This window comes from Phyllobates terribilis, unplaced genomic scaffold (assembly GCF_046119375.1).
Source record: "Phyllobates terribilis strain yellow unplaced genomic scaffold, ASM4611937v1 Scaffold_123__1_contigs__length_5148117, whole genome shotgun sequence".
Taxonomy (NCBI): Eukaryota; Metazoa; Chordata; class Amphibia; order Anura; family Dendrobatidae; genus Phyllobates; species Phyllobates terribilis.
Window position 1 is genome coordinate 959,255 of NW_027362883.1, and position 22,419 is coordinate 981,673.

Consider the following 22,419-nt stretch of genomic DNA (forward strand, 5'->3'; position numbering starts at 1 on the left):
CCCATGTCACCGGTATTATTTGTGTGTGTGATTGAGCCACTGCTGTGTATGATTCGGAAAGAGAAAGTGGTGCGTGGTTTGCTAGTGCCAGGCAGTGGTGGAATGACTGTGAAAGTCTTAGGATATATGGATGATGTAGTAGTGGTGAGTGAGAGTGTGGCCTCTATGGAGAGAGTAAAATTGTTGTTGAATTTTTTTTGTGGCGCGTCAGCGTTTCGTGTGAATTGGAACAAATGCATGTTTAAATGTTTTGGTGACAATAGGATTAGGATGGATGGTGTGGCTAGTGTGGATGGTGCAATTAAAGTGTTGGGAGTTTTTTTTAATGATGATTTGAAAGGTTATGAGAGTTGGGATGAATGTGGTGAGCGGATTGTGCGGAAGATGAATTTTTGGAAGTTACGTTCTTTGTCTTTGGTAGGGAAGGTTCTTATTATTAAGGCTGTTATTCTCCCTATTTTGCTTTATGTTTCTTGTATTTTTCCAGTGCCCTATAAGAAAATTAAAAAAGTGGAGAAACTAATTTTTGTGTTTTTTTGGGGCAGTAGGATGGAAAGACTTAAGAGAGAGATTTTGTTTAAGCAATATTTGTATGGGGGACTGAAGTTTCCGAATATTGAAGTGTTTCTAACATTGCATTTTATTAAGACTACGGTCATTTTGATTGGGAAGAATAATAAAGGGGCATTTATGTGTAAGTATTTGGCTGGATGGATGCTGTATGGTCTGAATTGGGTGAAGCGTGATAAGAATGTGCCTGTTGCTTTTAAGTGTCCTGAGTGGTATGGTTTGATTGAGAAGTTTGTGAGGAAGAATGATTTGTTAGCAGTTGCAATGAAAGACTTTATGTTGGTTAAGAAGGTGATGGGGAAGATGTGTGTGAATGAGTGTGAGAGTAATGTGGTGGGATTGCGTTCTATGGAAGTTGCGCGGGTATGGAAGAAGTTAAGCATTCAAGGTGTGTCGAATAGACAGCGAGATATAGTATGGATGGGCCTTCATAATATTTTGCCAGTGAGGGATTTTCAGAAGAAAAGAGATCTCATAAGATCTGCAGTATGTCCAAGGGATGGTTGTGGAGCGAATGAGACGGTGAGGCACCTTATGTGGGATTGTAATTTTGCGTATGATGTGTGGAAAGGTGTGGGTGGACTGTGTAAAGGGGTTGCTGGTGTGAAGTTTATTGATTGGAGAGTGGCTATGTTTGGTTTTGGTGCTAGTCGTCGTGGCCTAGAAAGGATGATGTGGTTTATTATGGTGTGTGTGCAGGAGAGCTTGTGGGATGTGAGAAATTTGTGTGTGTTTAAAAGAGTAAATTTAACAGTAAATGATTGTATTAGGTTGATCTTAGCAAGACTATATGTAATCTATTTGTGGGATACAAGAGAAGGTGGTGGTGGTGGAACAGATTCTGAAGGTGTGTGGAAATACCTTAAGTGGCAGGATATGGTTAAATACCGTTGATATTTTTTCTGGAAATGTCTCTGGCATAGGATTACTTGTTTGTATTTTTGTTGAATAATACTTTAATAAAGAAACCACAATGATGTTTATGAAGTGGCAGTATAACTTATGACGAAGTCTGGTTAACTGTTTGCTTATATCTAAACCTGAGTGGTTTTAAAAAAAAAAAAAAAAAAAAAAAAAAAATCTGTTCTTATCAGTTTAATATCTAATACGTCCCCTATCTGGGGACCATATATTAAATGGATTTTTAGAACAGGGAGATGGAAAAAGAGCTTGCTCTGTCCACTCCACGCATTGACCTGGTATTGCAGTATCTCCAGGACCGGTGCACCCCTTCTTTAATGCAGTTTCTAAAATCAGAAAGAATTGAATTCAATGTTTTTTGTTCATTTTGCTTGTTTGTCGGATTTTGGGATGGACTCTTTGGCTTTGCTTTTCTTCTCCTCATTGGATTTTTCATGTTCAAAGTTGCAGAAGCCAGATTACAAGCTCATTTTGGTTCAACTTCAGCAACTGTGCATTGCATTGCCATGTAATGTGATGCAATGCTATCTTTCTAGCTCTCCCTTTTTACTTCCTTTTGGATAAACAGACATATTAGGCAAGCATTTTGGAGCTTTCACCTAAATAACTACAGGTGGTGAGATAAGCTGCACAATATAATTGACCTTTCAGTATATTGTTGCACACACACCATCTATTTAGCAAATGCCCTTGTTATCAACAGCAGCCTTTTAAACTCACCTGAGCTAACAGGTATGTGCGCTGGTTACTCTGCTGCGCTTAAAATTTCTTTTTTGGTTTGCTACAATGCCTTTTCTGAAACGTTGTCTCCTTCTGCTGGAACACTGACTTCTTTCATTTAATGCCTGCAGACTATAAAAGAGAACCCAACCCAAAAAGTTTGGTTGATTAGTCTGTGGCATTCTGTTAAACTGTTGCTTATGGCGGTCTCTGTGAGCTTCTCAGCGACATTCAGCCAGCCAGGTATCCTGCCTGCAGTAGATGGAATGTGGCAATGGAACGCTGGCTGCGCGTGTCATAATAGGCTCTGAGCCTTTATATACCTGTGCACAGCAGCAGCCACCTTCAGTCTGCTGCTGGACAGCCAGCAGCAGCAGCAGGAGAGGTATGTAATCAGGAGCCCTCCTGCTAAGGGTAGACAGCTGCTCGTTCCACCCCACCCCCCGCCTTAATTGGTTCTCCTCCCTTCCAACGGTGTTGAGGCGGGTGGGAACAGCAGGGGGTAAAGGTGCTGTGTTTAAAGAGGTGGAGTTATGCAGATCTAAAACGCGTGGATTGCAGCAGCAGCAAGCCGAAAAGTGCAGGCATGTAAGGGATCTAGAGGTTGACAACATGTCTTCTTAACGGGAGTCCAGGAGCTCATCTCCACAAATGGACTTTTCAGGATCCTTGGGTGGCTCCGTAGTTTGAAACCAATTCTGGTTATCGCTTCTCGGCCTTTTGGCTAAGATCAAGTGTAGTATCTGTTCTTATCAGTTTAATATCTGATACGTCCCCTATCTGGGGACCATATATTAAATGGATTTTTAGAACAGGGAGATGGAAAAAGAGCTTGCTCTGTCCACTCCACGCATTGACCTGGTATTGCAGTATCTCCAGGACCGGTGCACCCCTTCTTTAATGCAGTTTCTAAAATCAGAAAGAATTGAATTCAATGTTTTTTGTTCATTTTGCTTGTTTGTCGGATTTTGGGATGGACTCTTTGGCTTTGCTTTTCTTCTCCTCATTGGATTTTTCATGTTCAAAGTTGCAGAAGCCAGATTACAAGCTCATTTTGGTTCAACTTCAGCAACTGTGCATTGCATTGCCATGTAATGTGATGCAATGCTATCTTTCTAGCTCTCCCTTTTTACTTCCTTTTGGATAAACAGACATATTAGGCAAGCATTTTGGAGCTTTCACCTAAATAACTACAGGTGGTGAGATAAGCTGCACAATATAATTGACCTTTCAGTATATTGTTGCACACACACCATCTATTTAGCAAATGCCCTTGTTATCAACAGCAGCCTTTTAAACTCACCTGAGCTAACAGGTATGTGCGCTGGTTACTCTGCTGCGCTTAAAATTTCTTTTTTGGTTTGCTACAATGCCTTTTCTGAAACGTTGTCTCCTTCTGCTGGAACACTGACTTCTTTCATTTAATGCCTGCAGACTATAAAAGAGAACCCAACCCAAAAAGTTTGGTTGATTAGTCTGTGGCATTCTGTTAAACTGTTGCTTATGGCGGTCTCTGTGAGCTTCTCAGCGACATTCAGCCAGCCAGGTATCCTGCCTGCAGTAGATGGAATGTGGCAATGGAACGCTGGCTGCGCGTGTCATAATAGGCTCTGAGCCTTTATATACCTGTGCACAGCAGCAGCCACCTTCAGTCTGCTGCTGGACAGCCAGCAGCAGCAGCAGCAGGAGAGGTATGTAATCAGGAGCCCTCCTGCTAAGGGTAGACAGCTGCTCGTTCCACCCCACCCCCCGCCTTAATTGGTTCTCCTCCCTTCCAACGGTGTTGAGGCGGGTGGGAACAGCAGGGGGTGAAGGTGCTGTGTTTAAAGAGGTGGAGTTATGCAGATCTAAAACGCGTGGATTGCAGCAGCAGCAAGCCGAAAAGTGCAGGCATGTAAGGGATCTAGAGGTTGACAACATGTCTTCTTAACGGGAGTCCAGGAGCTCATCTCCACAAATGGACTTTTCAGGATCCTTGGGTGGCTCCGTAGTTTGAAACCAATTCTGGTTATCGCTTCTCGGCCTTTTGGCTAAGATCAAGTGTAGTATCTGTTCTTATCAGTTTAATATCTGATACGTCCCCTATCTGGGGACCATATATTAAATGGATTTTTAGAACAGGGAGATGGAAAAAGAGCTTGCTCTGTCCACTCCACGCATTGACCTGGTATTGCAGTATCTCCAGGACCGGTGCACCCCTTCTTTAATGCAGTTTCTAAAATCAGAAAGAATTGAATTCAATGTTTTTTGTTCATTTTGCTTGTTTGTCGGAATTTGGGATGGACTCTTTGGCTTTGCTTTTCTTCTCCTCATTGGATTTTTCATGTTCAAAGTTGCAGAAGCCAGATTACAAGCTCATTTTGGTTCAACTTCAGCAACTGTGCATTGCATTGCCATGTAATGTGATGCAATGCTATCTTTCTAGCTCTCCCTTTTTACTTCCTTTTGGATAAACAGACATATTAGGCAAGCATTTTGGAGCTTTCACCTAAATAACTACAGGTGGTGAGATAAGCTGCACAATATAATTGACCTTTCAGTATATTGTTGCACACACACCATCTATTTAGCAAATGCCCTTGTTATCAACAGCAGCCTTTTAAACTCACCTGAGCTAACAGGTATGTGCGCTGGTTACTCTGCTGCGCTTAAAATTTCTTTTTTGGTTTGCTACAATGCCTTTTCTGAAACGTTGTCTCCTTCTGCTGGAACACTGACTTCTTTCATTTAATGCCTGCAGACTATAAAAGAGAACCCAACCCAAAAAGTTTGGTTGATTAGTCTGTGGCATTCTGTTAAACTGTTGCTTATGGCGGTCTCTGTGAGCTTCTCAGCGACATTCAGCCAGCCAGGTATCCTGCCTGCAGTAGATGGAATGTGGCAATGGAACGCTGGCTGCACGTGTCATAATAGGCTCTGAGCCTTTATATACCTGTGCACAGCAGCAGCCACCTTCAGTCTGCTGCTGGACAGCCAGCAGCAGCAGCAGCAGGAGAGGTATGTAATCAGGAGCCCTCCTGCTAAGGGTAGACAGCTGCTCGTTCCACCCCACCCCCCGCCTTAATTGGTTCTCCTCCCTTCCAACGGTGTTGAGGCGGGTGGGAACAGCAGGGGGTGAAGGTGCTGTGTTTAAAGAGGTGGAGTTATGCAGATCTAAAACGCGTGGATTGCAGCAGCAGCAAGCCGAAAAGTGCAGGCATGTAAGGGATCTAGAGGTTGACAACATGTCTTCTTAACGGGAGTCCAGGAGCTCATCTCCACAAATGGACTTTTCAGGATCCTTGGGTGGCTCCGTAGTTTGAAACCAATTCTGGTTATCGCTTCTCGGCCTTTTGGCTAAGATCAGGTGTAGTATCTTTCGAAAAGGCGGTTTTGGATGTTGGCCGCCCTAGTAGATTGATACATTATGCACACTGGGGTTTAGGCGCTTGTTAGTATGCCAGGTGGCTAATATAGTCATCTGGTGGAAAGCATGGCCCCCCAGGATCGACGCCATTGGGCCGGGGAAGATCGAAAGCCCGAAGTGTGAAGTGCCCCAGGAGTGGTGACCCTGGGGTGTCTTAACTCACTGGGATTGGGAACCCCACTTGAGTTTATGGCACATTTGCACAAGCACTTCAAATTTTCTTTCTTCGCACACACCCTTATTCCGGGCCTTCTGGCCTTAGGATGGGGAATTTTTCAATTCCCGGTCGAAGGTCCGGGCAGTATTATACTGTGAAACCTTCACTATTTATTTAATTTCTTTGTCACTGTGTGTCCACTTATTCACGTGTGTCACGTCCTACTAGGACTTTGTCGGGATGCGGTTCCCTTACGGGTTCCTCTCTTGGCAGGTCTAGGGGGGGAGTGTGTGGCCATCAGGTTCCGCTCCCCCCTGAACCCCCCCTGGCTCTCCTCTTTTGGGAGGAGAGCTTTGTTGGCTCCCCTCTTCCGGGAGGGGAGCACAGTCTTTGGCTCCCAGTGCCTTGCTCGGGTGAGAACTCGGGCAGGTGGTGGGGGTAAGATTGGGTCGCCTCTGGCTTCGGCTGGAGGTGGCTTTTTGTCCCTGTTCCTCGCTGTGGCATTTTGGCTCGGAGGGACGGGGAATGGTTTGGGGGACCCTTCTCCTTTTGGAGAGGGTTTCAAGAAGACCAGCATCCTAGTGCACTTTTTTTGTGGCACTTGTCACTTTTTTAAGCGCACTCGGGTTTTGTACACGAATTCGGGCTTTCGATAAAAAAAAAAAAAATCTGTTCTTATCAGTTTAATATCTGATACGTCCCCTATCTGGGGACCATATATTAAATGGATTTTTAGAACAGGGAGATGGAAAAAGAGCTTGCTCTGTCCACTCCACGCATTGACCTGGTATTGCAGTATCTCCAGGACCGGTGCACCCCTTCTTTAATGCAGTTTCTAAAATCAGAAAGAATTGAATTCAATGTTTTTTGTTCATTTTGCTTGTTTGTCGGATTTTGGGATGGACTCTTTGGCTTTGCTTTTCTTCTCCTCATTGGATTTTTCATGTTCAAAGTTGCAGAAGCCAGATTACAAGCTCATTTTGGTTCAACTTCAGCAACTGTGCATTGCATTGCCATGTAATGTGATGCAATGCTATCTTTCTAGCTCTCCCTTTTTACTTCCTTTTGGATAAACAGACATATTAGGCAAGCATTTTGGAGCTTTCACCTAAATAACTACAGGTGGTGAGATAAGCTGCACAATATAATTGACCTTTCAGTATATTGTTGCACACACACCATCTATTTAGCAAATGCCCTTGTTATCAACAGCAGCCTTTTAAACTCACCTGAGCTAACAGGTATGTGCGCTGGTTACTCTGCTGCGCTTAAAATTTCTTTTTTGGTTTGCTACAATGCCTTTTCTGAAACGTTGTCTCCTTCTGCTGGAACACTGACTTCTTTCATTTAATGCCCGCAGACTATAAAAGAGAACCCAACCCAAAAAGTTTGGTTGATTAGTCTGTGGCATTTTGTTAAACTGTTGCTTATGGCGGTCTCTGTGAGCTTCTCAGCGACATTCAGCCAGCCAGGTATCCTGCCTGCAGTAGATGGAATGTGGCAATGGAACGCTGGCTGCGCGTGTCATAATAGGCTCTGAGCCTTTATATACCTGTGCACAGCAGCAGCCACCTTCAGTCTGCTGCTGGACAGCCAGCAGCAGCAGCAGCAGGAGAGGTATGTAATCAGGAGCCCTCCTGCTAAGGGTAGACAGCTGCTCGTTCCACCCCACCCCCCGCCTTAATTGGTTCTCCTCCCTTCCAACGGTGTTGAGGCGGGTGGGAACAGCAGGGGGTGAAGGTGCTGTGCTTAAAGAGGTGGAGTTATGCAGATCTAAAACGCGTGGATTGCAGCAGCAGCAAGCCGAAAAGTGCAGGCATGTAAGGGATCTAGAGGTTGACAACATGTCTTCTTAACGGGAGTCCAGGAGCTCATCTCCACAAATGGACTTTTCAGGATCCTTGGGTGGCTCCGTAGTTTGAAACCAATTCTGGTTATCGCTTCTCGGCCTTTTGGCTAAGATCAAGTGTAGTATCTGTTCTTATCAGTTTAATATCTGATACGTCCCCTATCTGGGGACCATATATTAAATGGATTTTTAGAACAGGGAGATGGAAAAAGAGCTTGCTCTGTCCACTCCACGCATTGACCTGGTATTGCAGTATCTCCAGGACCGGTGCACCCCTTCTTTAACCCCTTAATAACATCTGACGTACTAATACGCGTCTGTGCCCTGGGACTTAAGAGCCAGACCCGTATTAGTACGTCATCGCGATCGCGCCCGCACACAGGCTGTGCGGGCGCGATCGCCGCCGGGTGTCAGCTGATTGTCACAGCTGACACCCGGTACTATGTGCAGGGAGCGGTCACGCACCGCTCCCAGCACATTAACCCCCGCGATGCTGCGATCGAAGTCGATCGAAGTCGATCGCGGCATTGCGGGGGCAAGGGGAGGTGATCGGCGATACTCACCTCCTCTTCCGGCTTCCAGCGCAGTCTGCAAAGGCTTCCCGGGTGTTGCCATGACGACCCGATGTCGTCATGACAACATCCGGGTCACCAGAGAGCAGGAAGATTGCTTGGACATGCGCAGTGCATCTCCAAGCAATCTTCACACTGTGCACTTCTGACAGCCTTCATGGCATAGGGATGGTGCTCCATTCCTGTGCCATGCAGGCGATCAGAAAAAAAAAAGTGAAAGTCCCAGAGTGGGACAAAGTAATAACGTGTATAAACTGTGTGAAAGTGGAAAAAAAAAAAAAAAAATGTGCAAAAATATTATAAAAAAATAAAAAAAATAATACACCAAAAATAAAAATATAATGTACCCATCAATAAATATTATTATAAAAAAAATAAAAAAAAAACAATAAAAGTACACATATTTGGTATCGCCGCATCCGGAACAACCTGACCTATAAAACTGTCCCACTAGTTAACCCCTTCAGTGAACACGGTAAAAAAAAAAAAAAAAAAACCAAGCAAAAAACAATGCTTTATCACCATACCGCCAAACAAAAAGTGGAATAACACGCGATCAAAAAGATGTATATAAATAGAAATGATACCGCTGAAAACGTCATCTCGTCCCGCAAAAAACAAGCCGCCACATAGCTCCATCAGCCGAAAAATAAAAAAGTTATAGCTCTCAGAATAAAGCGATACTAAAAAATATTTATTTCTATAAAATAGCTTTTATTGTGTATAAGCGCCAAAACATAGAAAAATGATACAAATGTGGTACCGCTGTAAACGTACTGACCCGAAGAGTAAAGCTGCCTTATCAATTTTACCACACGCGGAACAGAATAAAAAAAAAAAAAAAAAACAATTCCTGAATTGTTGGTTTTTGTTTATTCTGCCTCCCAAAAATCGGAATAGAAAGCGATCAAAAAATGTCACGTGCCTGAAAATGGCACCAATAACAACGTCAAGTCATCCCGCAAAAAACGAGCCGTCACATGACTGTCTGCCAAAATCTGGAAAAATTATAGTTCTCAAAATATGGCGATGCAAAAACTAGATTTTACAAAAAATGCGTCTTTTAGTGTGTGACAGCTGTCAGTCATAAAAACCCCATATGATTCTGGCATTGCTGTAATCACACCGACCCGAAGAATAAAGTCGTCTAATCACTTATACCGCACAAGGAACGGCGTCAAAAATAAACTCTTGAGTTAGGATTGGGCTAGGGTTAGGGCTGGGTTTGGGGCTAGGGCTGTGCTGGGGCTAGGGTTGTGCTGGGGCTAGGGTTGTGCTGGGGCTAGGGTTGTGCTAGGGTTAGGGCTGGGGTTGGGATTTTTTTCAAAAGTAAGAAAAAAAGATGACGATATGGCGACTAGTGTTGAGAGCAAGTGCTCGCTACTTGAGTTTGCATCGGGTGCTCTGGTATGCATTTAGTATCGTGGGTATTTGAGTGACATGCTCGAGTCTCTGCCCCATATGCTTCGCGGCCAAAAAACTTTACGGGGATTGCCTGCCATGCACGAGCGATCCCCGCATGTTTTTTTTTGGGTGTCTAATAACCGTGAAACATGCGGAGCAGGGACTCAAGCATGTCAGTCGAGCACACGCTGTACATGGTGCATACCTGAGTACCCGATGCAAACTCAAGTAGCGAGCACTTGCGCTCAAGAATAATGAAAACTTATTCAATATGATGACCTAATGTAAACAAATAATGTGCCGTACCTCTGGGTTCAAAATGTTCACTATACACCTTAATAAAATCTTTGAGGGGTATAGTTTCCAAAATGGGGACACTTGTGGGGGAGCTCCACTGTTTAGGCACATCACGGGCTCTCCAAACGCGACATGGTGTCCGCTAACAAATTGAATGGAAAATCGGCTCAAATTGTTAGCGGACGCCATGTTGCGTTTGGAGAGCCCCTGTGTGTCCAAACATTGGAGCTCCCCCACAAGTGACCCCATTTTGGAAACTAGACCCCCCAAGGCACATATCTAGATGCATAGTGAGCACTTAGAACCCCCAGGTGCTTCACAAATTGATTCGTAAAAATGAAAAAGTGAAAATAAAACACTTTTTCATTTTTATGAATCAATTTGTGAAGCACCTGGGGTTCCAAGTGCTCACTATGAATCTAGATAGGTGCCTTGGGGGGTCTAGTTTCCAAAATGGGGTCACTTGTGGGGGAGCTCCAATGTTTGGGCACACAGGGACTCTCTAAATGCAACATGGTATCCGCTAACAAATTGAATGGAAAATCGGCTCAAATTGTTAGCGGACACCACATTGCGTTTGGAGAGCCCCTCTGTGCCCAAACTTTGGAGCTCCCCCACAAGTGACCCCATTTTGGAAACTAGACCCCCCAAGGCACCTTTCTAGATGCATAGTGAGCACTTGGAACCCCCAGGTGCTTCACAAATTGATTCATAAAAATGAAAAAGTGAAAAAAAAAACACTTTTTCATTTTTATGAATCAATTTGTGAAGCACCTGGGGTTCCAAGTGCTCACTATGAATCTAGAAAGGTGCCTTGGGGGGTCTAGTTTCCAAAATGGGGTCACTTGTGGGGGAGCTCCAATGTTTGGGCACACAGGGACTCTCTAAATGCAACATGGTATCCGCTAACAAATTGAATGGAAAATCGGCTCAAATTGTTAGCGGACACCACATTGCGTTTGGAGAGCCCCTCTGTGCCCAAACTTTGGAGCTCCCCCACAAGTGACCCCATTTTGGAAACTAGACCCCCCAAGGCACCTTTCTAGATGCATAGTGAGCACTTGGAACCCCCAGGTGCTTCACAAATTGATTCGTAAAAATGAAAAAGTGAAAAAAAAAACACTTTTTCATTTTTATGAATCAATTTGTGAAGCACCTGGGGTTCCAAGTGCTCACTATGAATCTAGATAGGTGCCTTGGGGGGTCTAGTTTCCAAAATGGGGTCACTTGTGGGGGAGCTCCAATGTTTGGGCACACAGGGACTCTCTAAATGCAACATGGTATCCGCTAACAAATTGAATGGAAAATCGGCTCAAATTGTTAGCGGACACCACATTGCGTTTGGAAAGCCCCTCTGTGCCCAAACTTTGGAGATGCCCCACAAGTGACCCCATTTTGGAAACTAGACCCCCCAAGGCACCTTTCTAGATGCATAGTGAGCACTTGGAACCCCCAGGTGCTTCACAAATTAATTCGTAAAAATGAAAAAGTGAAAAAAAAAACACTTTTTCATTTTTGTGAATCAATTTGTGAAGCACCTGGGGTTCCAAGTGCTCACTATGAATCTAGATAGGTGCCTTGGGGGGTCTAGTTTCCAAAATGGGGTCACTTGTGGGGGAGCTCCAATGTTTGGGCACGGGGGGTCTAGTTTCCAAAATGGGGTCACTTGTGGGGGAGCTCCAATGTTTGGGCACACAGGGACTCTCCAAATGCAACATGATATCCGCTAACAAATTGTCGGCTCAAATTGTTAGCGGATATCATGTTGCATTTGGAGAGTCCCTGTGTGCCCAAACATTGGAGCTCCTCCACAAGTGACCCCATTTTGGAAACTAGACCCCCCAAGGCACCTATCTAGATGCATAGTGAGCACTTGGAACCCCTAGGTGCTTCACAAATTAATTCGTAAAAATGAAAAAGTGTTTTTTTTTTCACTTTTTCATTATTACGAATCAATTTGTGAAGCACCTGGGGGTTCCAAGTGCTCACTATGCATCTAGAAAGGTGCCTTTGGGGGTCTAGTTTCCAAAATGGGGTCACTTGTGGGGGAGCTCCAAAGTTTGGGCACAGAGGGGCTCTCCAAACGCAATGTGGCGTCCGCTAACAATTTGAGCCGATTTTCCATTCAATTTGTTAGCGGATACCATGTTGCATTTAGAGAGTCCCTGTGTGCCCAAACATTGGAGCTCCCCCACAAGTGACCCCATTTTGGAAACTAGACCCCCCAAGGCACCTATCTAGATGCATAGTAAGCACTTGGAACCCCTAGGTGCTTCACAAATTGATTCGTAAAAATGAAAAAGTGTTTTTTTTTTCACTTTTTCATTATTACGAATCAATTTGTGAAGCACCTGGGGGTTCCAAGTGCTCACTATGCATCTAGAAAGGTGCCTTGGGGGGTTTAGTTTCCAAAATGGGGTCACTTGTGGGGGAGCTCCAAAGTTTGGGCACAGAGGGGCTCTCCAAACGCAATGTGGCGTCCGCTAACAATTTGAGCCGATTTTCCATTCAATTTGTTAGCGGATACCATGTTGCATTTAGAGAGTCCCTGTGTGCCCAAACATTGGAGCTCCCCCACAAGTGACCCCATTTTGGAAACTAGACCCCCCAAGGCACCTATCTAGATGCATAGTGAGCACTTGGAACCCCTAGGTGCTTCACAAATTGATTCGTAAAAATGAAAAAGTGTTTTTTTTTTCACTTTTTCATTATTACGAATCAATTTGTGAAGCACCTGGGGGTTCCAAGTGCTCACTATGCATCTAGAAAGGTGCCTTGGGGGGTCTAGTTTCCAAAATGGGGTCACTTGTGGGGGAGCTCCAAAGTTTGGGCACAGAGAAGCTCTCCAAACGCAATGTGGTGTCCGCTAACAATTTGAGCCGATTTTCCATTCAATTTGTTAGCGGACACCATGTTGCATTTAGAGAGCCGCTGTGTGCCCAAATATTGGAGCTCCCCCACAAGTGACCCCATTTTGGAAACTAGACCACCCAAGGCACCTATCTAGATGCATAGTGAGCACTTGGAACCCTCAGGTGCTTCACAAATTGATTCATACAAATGAAAAAGTGTTTTTTTTTTCACTTTTTCATTGTTACGAATCAATTTGTGAAGCACCTGGGGGTTCCAAGTGCTCACTATGCATCTAGATAGGTGCCTTGGGGGGTCTAGTTTCCAAAATGGGGTCACTTGTGGGGGAGCTCCAATGTTTGGGCACACAGGGACTCTCTAAATGCAACATGGTGTCCTCTAACAAATTTAACGGAAAATCGGCTCAAATTGTTAGCGACACCATGTTGCGTTTGGAGAGCCGCTGTGTGCCCAAACATTGGAGCTCCCCCACAAGTGACCCCATTTTGGAAACTAGACCCCCCAAGGCACCTATCTAGATGCATTGTGAGCACTTGGAACACTCAGGTGCTTCACAAATTGATTCATAAAAATGAAAAAGTGTTTTTTTTTTTCACTTTTTCAATGTTACGAATCAATTTGTGAAGCACCTGGGGGTTGCAAGTGCTCACTATGCATCTAGAAAGGTGCCTTGGGGGGTCTAGTTTCCAAAATGGGGTCACTTGTGGGGGAGCTCCAAAGTTTGGGCACACATGGGCTCTCCAAACACAACATGGCGTCCGCTAATTATTCAAGCAAATTTTACAATCAAAAAGTCAAATAGCGCTCCTTCCCTTCCGAGCCCTGCCGTGCGCCCAAACAGTATTTTTTCCCCAAATATTGGGTATCTGCGTGCCCAGGGGAAATTGCACAACAAATTTTGCGGTCCATTTTTTCTTGTTACCCCTGTGAAAATAAAAAAAATTGGGTCTAAATTAACATTTTTGTGAAAAAAGTTAAATGTTCATTTTTTTCTTCCACATTCAAAAAATTCCTGTGAAGCACCTGAAGGGTTAATAAAGTTCTTGAATGTGGTTTTGAGCACCTTGAGGGGTGCAGTTTTTAGAATGGTGTCACTTTTGGGTATTTTCTGTCATAAAGGCCTCTCAAAGTGACTTCAAATGTGATGTGGTCCCTAAAAAAATGGTTTTGTAAATTTTGTTGGAAAAATGAGAAATCGCTGGTCAAATTTAACCCTTATAGCTCCCTAACAAAAAAAAATTTTGGTTCCAAAATTGTGCTGATGTAAAGTAGACATGTGGGAAATGTTATTTATTAACTCTTTTGTGTGACATATCGCTCTGATTTCAGGGCTTAAAAATTCAAATTTTGAAAATTGCAAAATTTTCAAAATTTTCGCCAAATTTCCATTTTTTTCACAAATAAACGCAAGTGATATCGAAGAAATTTTTCCACAATCATGAAGTACAATATGTCACGAAAAAACAGTCTCAGAATCAGGGGGATCCGTTGAAGCGTTCGAGAGTAATTACCTCATAAAGTGACAGTGGTCAGAATTGTAAAAATTGGCCCGGTCATTAACGTGCAAACCACCCGCGGGGCTTAAGGGGTTAATGCAGTTTCTAAAATCAGAAAGAATTGAATTCAATGTTTTTTGTTCATTTTGCTTGTTTGTCGGATTTTGGGATGGACTCTTTGGCTTTGCTTTTCTTCTCCTCATTGGATTTTTCATGTTCAAAGTTGCAGAAGACAGATTACAAGCTCATTTTGGTTCAACTTCAGCAACTGTGCATTGCATTGCCATGTAATGTGATGCAATGCTATCTTTCTAGCTCTCCCTTTTTACTTCCTTTTGGATAAACAGACATATTAGGCAAGCATTTTGGAGCTTTCACCTAAATAACTACAGGTGGTGAGATAAGCTGCACAATATAATTGACCTTTCAGTATATTGTTGCACACACACCATCTATTTAGCAAATGCCCTTGTTATCAACAGCAGCCTTTTAAACTCACCTGAGCTAACAGGTATGTGCGCTGGTTACTCTGCTGCGCTTAAAATTTCTTTTTTGGTTTGCTACAATGCCTTTTCTGAAACGTTGTCTCCTTCTGCTGGAACACTGACTTCTTTCATTTAATGCCTGCAGACTATAAAAGAGAACCCAACCCAAAAAGTTTGGTTGATTAGTCTGTGGCATTCTGTTAAACTGTTGCTTATGGCGGTCTCTGTGAGCTTCTCAGCGACATTCAGCCAGCCAGGTATCCTGCCTGCAGTAGATGGAATGTGGCAATGGAACGCTGGCTGCGCGTGTCATAATAGGCTCTGAGCCTTTATATACCTGTGCACAGCAGCAGCCACCTTCAGTCTGCTGCTGGACAGCCAGCAGCAGCAGCAGCAGGAGAGGTATGTAATCAGGAGCCCTCCTGCTAAGGGTAGACAGCTGCTCGTTCCACCCCACCCCCCGCCTTAATTGGTTCTCCTCCCTTCCAACGGTGTTGAGGCGGGTGGGAACAGCAGGGGGTGAAGGTGCTGTGTTTAAAGAGGTGGAGTTATGCAGATCTAAAACGCGTGGATTGCAGCAGCAGCAAGCCGAAAAGTGCAGGCATGTAAGGGATCTAGAGGTTGACAACATGTCTTCTTAACGGGAGTCCAGGAGCTCATCTCCACAAATGGACTTTTCAGGATCCTTGGGTGGCTCCGTAGTTTGAAACCAATTCTGGTTATCGCTTCTCGGCCTTTTGGCTAAGATCAAGTGTAGTATCTGTTCTTATCAGTTTAATATCTGATACGTCCCCTATCTGGGGACCATATATTAAATGGATTTTTAGAACAGGGAGATGGAAAAAGAGCTTGCTCTGTCCACTCCACGCATTGACCTGGTATTGCAGTATCTCCAGGACCGGTGCACCCCTTCTTTAATGCAGTTTCTAAAATCAGAAAGAATTGAATTCAATGTTTTTTGTTCATTTTGCTTGTTTGTCGGATTTTGGGATGGACTCTTTGGCTTTGCTTTTCTTCTCCTCATTGGATTTTTCATGTTCAAAGTTGCAGAAGCCAGATTACAAGCTCATTTTGGTTCAACTTCAGCAACTGTGCATTGCATTGCCATGTAATGTGATGCAATGCTATCTTTCTAGCTCTCCCTTTTTACTTCCTTTTGGATAAACAGACATATTAGGCAAGCATTTTGGAGCTTTCACCTAAATAACTACAGGTGGTGAGATAAGCTGCACAATATAATTGACCTTTCAGTATATTGTTGCACACACACCATCTATTTAGCAAATGCCCTTGTTATCAACAGCAGCCTTTTAAACTCACCTGAGCTAACAGGTATGTGCGCTGGTTACTCTGCTGCGCTTAAAATTTCTTTTTTGGTTTGCTACAATGCCTTTTCTGAAACGTTGTCTCCTTCTGCTGGAACACTGACTTCTTTCATTTAATGCCTGCAGACTATAAAAGAGAACCCAACCCAAAAAGTTTGGTTGATTAGTCTGTGGCATTCTGTTAAACTGTTGCTTATGGCGGTCTCTGTGAGCTTCTCAGCGACATTCAGCCAGCCAGGTATCCTGCCTGCAGTAGATGGAATGTGGCAATGGAACGCTGGCTGCGCGTGTCATAATAGGCTCTGAGCCTTTATATACCTGTGCACAGCAGCAGCCACCTTCAGTCTGCTGCTGGACAGCCAGCAGCAGCAGCAGCAGGAGAGGTATGTAATCAGGAGCCCTCCTGCTAAGGGTAGACAGCTGCTCGTTCCACCCCACCCCCCGCCTTAATTGGTTCTCCTCCCTTCCAACGGTGTTGAGGCGGGTGGGAACAGCAGGGGGTGAAGGTGCTGTGTTTAAAGAGGTGGAGTTATGCAGATCTAAAACGCGTGGATTGCAGCAGCAGCAAGCCGAAAAGTGCAGGCATGTAAGGGATCTAGAGGTTGACAACATGTCTTCTTAACGGGAGTCCAGGAGCTCATCTCCACAAATGGACTTTTCAAGATCCTTGGGTGGCTCCGTAGTTTGAAACCAATTCTGGTTATCGCTTCTCGGCCTTTTGGCTAAGATCAAGTGTAGTATCTGTTCTTATCAGTTTAATATCTGATACGTCCCCTATCTGGGGACCATATATTAAATGGATTTTTAGAACAGGGAGATGGAAAAAGAGCTTGCTCTGTCCACTCCACGCATTGACCTGGTATTGCAGTATCTCCAGGACCGGTGCACCCCTTCTTTAATGCAGTTTCTAAAATCAGAAAGAATTGAATTCAATGTTTTTTGTTCATTTTGCTTGTTTGTCGGATTTTGGGATGGACTCTTTGGCTTTGCTTTTCTTCTCCTCATTGGATTTTTCATGTTCAAAGTTGCAGAAGCCAGATTACAAGCTCATTTTGGTTCAACTTCAGCAACTGTGCATTGCATTGCCATGTAATGTGATGCAATGCTATCTTTCTAGCTCTCCCTTTTTACTTCCTTTTGGATAAACAGACATATTAGGCAAGCATTTTGGAGCTTTCACCTAAATAACTACAGGTGGTGAGATAAGCTGCACAATATAATTGACCTTTCAGTATATTGTTGCACACACACCATCTATTTAGCAAATGCCCTTGTTATCAACAGCAGCCTTTTAAACTCACCTGAGCTAACAGGTATGTGCGCTGGTTACTCTGCTGCGCTTAAAATTTCTTTTTTGGTTTGCTACAATGCCTTTTCTGAAACGTTGTCTCCTTCTGCTGGAACACTGACTTCTTTCATTTAATGCCTGCAGACTATAAAAGAGAACCCAACCCAAAAAGTTTGGTTGATTAGTCTGTGGCATTCTGTTAAACTGTTGCTTATGGCGGTCTCTGTGAGCTTCTCAGCGACATTCAGCCAGCCAGGTATCCTGCCTGCAGTAGATGGAATGTGGCAATGGAACGCTGGCTGCGCGTGTCATAATAGGCTCTGAGCCTTTATATACCTGTGCACAGCAGCAGCCACCTTCAGTCTGCTGCTGGACAGCCAGCAGCAGCAGCAGCAGGAGAGGTATGTAATCAGGAGCCCTCCTGCTAAGGGTAGACAGCTGCTCGTTCCACCCCACCCCCCGCCTTAATTGGTTCTCCTCCCTTCCAACGGTGTTGAGGCGGGTGGGAACAGCAGGGGGTGAAGGTGCTGTGTTTAAAGAGGTGGAGATATGCAGATCTAAAATGCGTGGATTGCAGCAGCAGCAAGCCGAAAAGTGCAGGCATGTAAGAGATCTAGAGGTTGACAACATGTCTTCTTAACGGGAGTCCAGGAGCTCATCTCCACAAATGGACTTTTCAGGATCCTTGGGTGGCTCCGTAGTTTGAAACCAATTCTGGTTATCGCTTCTCGGCCTTTTGGCTAAGATCAAGTGTAGTATCTGTTCTTATCAGTTTAATATCTGATACGTCCCCTATCTGGGGACCATATATTAAATGGATTTTTAGAACAGGGAGATGGAAAAAGAGCTTGCTCTGTCCACTCCACGCATTGACCTGGTATTGCAGTATCTCCAGGACCGGTGCACCCCTTCTTTAATGCAGTTTCTAAAATCAGAAAGAATTGAATTCAATGTTTTTTGTTCATTTTGCTTGTTTGTCGGATTTTGGGATGGACTCTTTGGCTTTGCTTTTCTTCTCCTCATTGGATTTTTCATGTTCAAAGTTGCAGAAGCCAGATTACAAGCTCATTTTGGTTCAACTTCAGCAACTGTGCATTGCATTGCCATGTAATGTGATGCAATGCTATCTTTCTAGCTCTCCCTTTTTACTTCCTTTTGGATAAACAGACATATTAGGCAAGCATTTTGGAGCTTTCACCTAAATAACTACAGGTGGTGAGATAAGCTGCACAATATAATTGACCTTTCAGTATATTGTTGCACACACACCATCTATTTAGCAAATGCCCTTGTTATCAACAGCAGCCTTTTAAACTCACCTGAGCTAACAGGTATGTGCGCTGGTTACTCTGCTGCGCTTAAAATTTCTTTTTTGGTTTGCTACAATGCCTTTTCTGAAACGTTGTCTCCTTCTGCTGGAACACTGACTTCTTTCATTTAATGCCTGCAGACTATAAAAGAGAACCCAACCCAAAAAGTTTGGTTGATTAGTCTGTGGCATTCTGTTAAACTGTTGCTTATGGCGGTCTCTGTGAGCTTCTCAGCGACATTCAGCCAGCCAGGTATCCTGCCTGCAGTAGATGGAATGTGGCAATGGAACGCTGGCTGCGCGTGTCATAATAGGCTCTGAGCCTTTATATACCTGTGCACAGCAGCAGCCACCTTCAGTCTGCTGCTGGACAGCCAGCAGCAGCAGCAGCAGGAGAGCTATGTAATCAGGAGCCCTCCTGCTAAGGGTAGACAGCTGCTCGTTCCACCCCACCCCCCGCCTTAATTGGTTCTCCTCCCTTCCAACGGTGTTGAGGCGGGTGGGAATAGCAGGGGGTGAAGGTGCTGTGTTTAAAGAGGTGGAGTTATGCAGATCTAAAACGCGTGGATTGCAGCAGCAGCAAGCCGAAAAGTGCAGGCATGTAAGGGATCTAGAGGTTGACAACATGTCTTCTTAACGGGAGTCCAGGAGCTCATCTCCACAAATGGACTTTTCAGGATCCTTGGGTGGCTCCGTAGTTTGAAACCAATTCTGGTTATCGCTTCTCGGCCTTTTGGCTAAGATCAAGTGTAGTATCTGTTCTTATCAGTTTAATATCTGATACGTCCCCTATCTGGGGACCATATATTAAATGGATTTTTAGAACAGGGAGATGGAAAAAGAGCTTGCTCTGTCCACTCCACGCATTGACCTGGTATTGCAGTATCTCCAGGACCGGTGCACCCCTTCTTTAATGCAGTTTCTAAAATCAGAAAGAAGTGAATTCAATGTTTTTTGTTCATTTTGCTTGTTTGTCGGATTTTGGGATGGACTCTTTGGCTTTGCTTTTCTTCTCCTCATTGGATTTTTCATGTTCAAAGTTGCAGAAGCCAGATTACAAGCTCATTTTGGTTCAACTTCAGCAACTGTGCATTGCATTGCCATGTAATGTGATGCAATGCTATCTTTCTAGCTCTCCCTTTTTACTACCTTTTGGATAAACAGACATATTAGGCAAGCATTTTGGAGCTTTCACCTAAATAACTACAGGTGGTGAGATAAGCTGCACAATATAATTGACCTTTCAGTATATTGTTGCACACACACCATCTATTTAGCAAATGCCCTTGTTATCAACAGCAGCCTTTTAAACTCACCTGAGCTAACAGGTATGTGCGCTGGTTACTCTGCTGCGCTTAAAATTTCTTTTTTGGTTTGCTACAATGCCTTTTCTGAAACGTTGTCTCCTTCTGCTGGAACACTGACTTCTTTCATTTAATGCCTGCAGACTATAAAAGAGAACCCAACCCAAAAAGTTTGGTTGATTAGTCTGTGGCATTCTGTTAAACTGTTGCTTATGGCGGTCTCTGTGAGCTTCTCAGCGACATTCAGCCAGCCAGGTATCCTGCCTGCAGTAGATGGAATGTGGCAATGGAACGCTGGCTGCGCGTGTCATAATAGGCTCTGAGCCTTTATGTACCTGTGCACAGCAGCAGCCACCTTCAGTCTGCTGCTGGACAGCCAGCAGCAGCAGCAGCAGGAGAGGTATGTAATCAGGAGCCCTCCTGCTAAGGGTAGACAGCTGCTCGTTCCACCCCACCCCCCGCCTTAATTGGTTCTCCTCCCTTTCAACGGTGTTGAGGCGGGTGGGAACAGCAGGGGGTGAAGGTGCTGTGTTTAAAGAGGTGGAGTTATGCAGATCTAAAACGCGTGGATTGCAGCAGCAGCAAGCCGAAAAGTGCAGGCATGTAAGGGATCTAGAGGTTGACAACATGTCTTCTTAACGGGAGTCCAGGAGCTCATCTCCACAAATGGACTTTTCAGGATCCTTGGGTGGCTCCGTAGTTTGAAACCAATTCTGGTTATCGCTTCTCGGCCTTTTGGCTAAGATCAAGTGTAGTATCTGTTCTTATCAGTTTAATATCTGATACGTCCCCTATCTGGGGACCATATATTAAATGGATTTTTAGAACAGGGAGATGGAAAAAGAGCTTGCTCTGTCCACTCCACGCATTGACCTGGTATTGCAGTATCTCCAGGACCGGTGCAACCCTTCTTTAATGCAGTTTCTAAAATCAGAAAGAATTGAATTCAATGTTTTTTGTTCATTTTGCTTGTTTGTCGGATTTTGGGATGGACTCTTTGGCTTTGCTTTTCTTCTCCTCATTGGATTTTTCATGTTCAAAGTTGCAGAAGCCAGATTACAAGCTCATTTTGGTTCAACTTCAGCAACTGTGCATTGCATTGCCATGTAATGTGATGCAATGCTATCTTTCTAGCTCTCCCTTTTTACTTCCTTTTGGATAAACAGACATATTAGGCAAGCATTTTGGAGCTTTCACCTAAATAACTACAGGTGGTGAGATAAGCTGCACAATATAATTGACCTTTCAGTATATTGTTGCACACACACCATCTATTTAGCAAATGCCCTTGTTATCAACAGCAGCCTTTTAAACTCACCTGAGCTAACAGGTATGTGCGCTGGTTACTCTGCTGCGCTTAAAATTTCTTTTTTGGTTTGCTACAATGCCTTTTCTGAAACGTTGTCTCCTTCTGCTGGAACACTGACTTCTTTCATTTAATGCCTGCAGACTATAAAAGAGAACCCAACCCAAAAAGTTTGGTTGATTAGTCTGTGGCATTCTGTTAAACTGTTGCTTATGGCGGTCTCTGTGAGCTTCTCAGCGACATTCAGCCAGCCAGGTATCCTGCCTGCAGTAGATGGAATGTGGCAATGGAACGCTGGCTGCGCGTGTCATAATAGGCTCTGAGCCTTTATATACCTGTGCACAGCAGCAGCCACCTTCAGTCTGCTGCTGGACAGCCAGCAGCAGCAGCAGCAGGAGAGCTATGTAATCAGGAGCCCTCCTGCTAAGGGTAGACAGCTGCTCGTTCCACCCCACCCCCCGCCTTAATTGGTTCTCCTCCCTTCCAACGGTGTTGAGGCGGGTGGGAACAGCAGGGGGTGAAGGTGCTGTGTTTAAAGAGGTGGAGTTATGCAGATCTAAAACGCGTGGATTGCAGCAGCAGCAAGCCGAAAAGTGCAGGCATGTAAGGGATCTAGAGGTTGACAACATGTCTTCTTAACGGGAGTCCAGGAGCTCATCTCCACAAATGGACTTTTCAGGATCCTTGGGTGGCTCCGTAGTTTGAAACCAATTCTGGTTATCGCTTCTCGGCCTTTTGGCTAAGATCAAGTGTAGTATCTGTTCTTATCAGTTTAATATCTGATACGTCCCCTATCTGGGGACCATATATTAAATGGATTTTTAGAACAGGGAGATGGAAAAAGAGCTTGCTCTGTCCACTCCACGCATTGACCTGGTATTGCAGTATCTCCAGGACCGGTGCACCCCTTCTTTAATGCAGTTTCTAAAATCAGAAAGAATTGAATTCAATGTTTTTTGTTCATTTTGCTTGTTTGTCGGATTTTGGGATGGACTCTTTGGCTTTGCTTTTCTTCTCCTCATTGGATTTTTCATGTTCAAAGTTGCAGAAGCCAGATTACAAGCTCATTTTGGTTCAACTTCAGCAACTGTGCATTGCATTGCCATGTAATGTGATGCAATGCTATCTTTCTAGCTCTC

General features: G+C 44.3%; 10 non-coding genes and 1 pseudogene across 10 annotated transcripts; all 11 read left to right on the plus strand.

The window, feature by feature from the left end:
- Positions 1–1,586: 1,586 nt before the first annotated feature.
- Positions 1,587–1,803, plus strand: LOC141202664 (U2 spliceosomal RNA; annotated as a pseudogene).
- A 1,112-nt stretch (positions 1,804–2,915) lies between these two features.
- LOC141203071 (U2 spliceosomal RNA) lies at positions 2,916–3,106 on the plus strand. The gene has a single exon (XR_012274212.1). It is a non-coding gene; the product is annotated as a U2 spliceosomal RNA (small nuclear RNA).
- Positions 3,107–4,221: 1,115 nt separating this feature from the next.
- LOC141203072 (U2 spliceosomal RNA) lies at positions 4,222–4,412 on the plus strand. Its single transcript, XR_012274213.1, has one exon. It is a non-coding gene; the product is annotated as a U2 spliceosomal RNA (small nuclear RNA).
- Positions 4,413–6,409: 1,997 nt separating this feature from the next.
- On the plus strand, positions 6,410–6,595 carry LOC141202578 (U2 spliceosomal RNA). Its single transcript, XR_012273822.1, has one exon. It is a non-coding gene; the product is annotated as a U2 spliceosomal RNA (small nuclear RNA).
- A 1,115-nt stretch (positions 6,596–7,710) lies between these two features.
- On the plus strand, positions 7,711–7,901 carry LOC141203073 (U2 spliceosomal RNA). Its single transcript, XR_012274214.1, has one exon. It is a non-coding gene; the product is annotated as a U2 spliceosomal RNA (small nuclear RNA).
- A 7,568-nt stretch (positions 7,902–15,469) lies between these two features.
- LOC141203074 (U2 spliceosomal RNA) lies at positions 15,470–15,660 on the plus strand. Its single transcript, XR_012274215.1, has one exon. It is a non-coding gene; the product is annotated as a U2 spliceosomal RNA (small nuclear RNA).
- Positions 15,661–16,775: 1,115 nt separating this feature from the next.
- On the plus strand, positions 16,776–16,966 carry LOC141203076 (U2 spliceosomal RNA). The gene has a single exon (XR_012274216.1). It is a non-coding gene; the product is annotated as a U2 spliceosomal RNA (small nuclear RNA).
- A 1,115-nt stretch (positions 16,967–18,081) lies between these two features.
- Positions 18,082–18,272, plus strand: LOC141203077 (U2 spliceosomal RNA). The gene has a single exon (XR_012274217.1). It is a non-coding gene; the product is annotated as a U2 spliceosomal RNA (small nuclear RNA).
- A 1,115-nt stretch (positions 18,273–19,387) lies between these two features.
- LOC141203079 (U2 spliceosomal RNA) lies at positions 19,388–19,578 on the plus strand. The gene has a single exon (XR_012274219.1). It is a non-coding gene; the product is annotated as a U2 spliceosomal RNA (small nuclear RNA).
- Positions 19,579–20,693: 1,115 nt separating this feature from the next.
- LOC141202193 (U2 spliceosomal RNA) lies at positions 20,694–20,884 on the plus strand. The gene has a single exon (XR_012273475.1). It is a non-coding gene; the product is annotated as a U2 spliceosomal RNA (small nuclear RNA).
- A 1,115-nt stretch (positions 20,885–21,999) lies between these two features.
- Positions 22,000–22,190, plus strand: LOC141203080 (U2 spliceosomal RNA). Its single transcript, XR_012274220.1, has one exon. It is a non-coding gene; the product is annotated as a U2 spliceosomal RNA (small nuclear RNA).
- Positions 22,191–22,419: the final 229 nt, after the last annotated feature.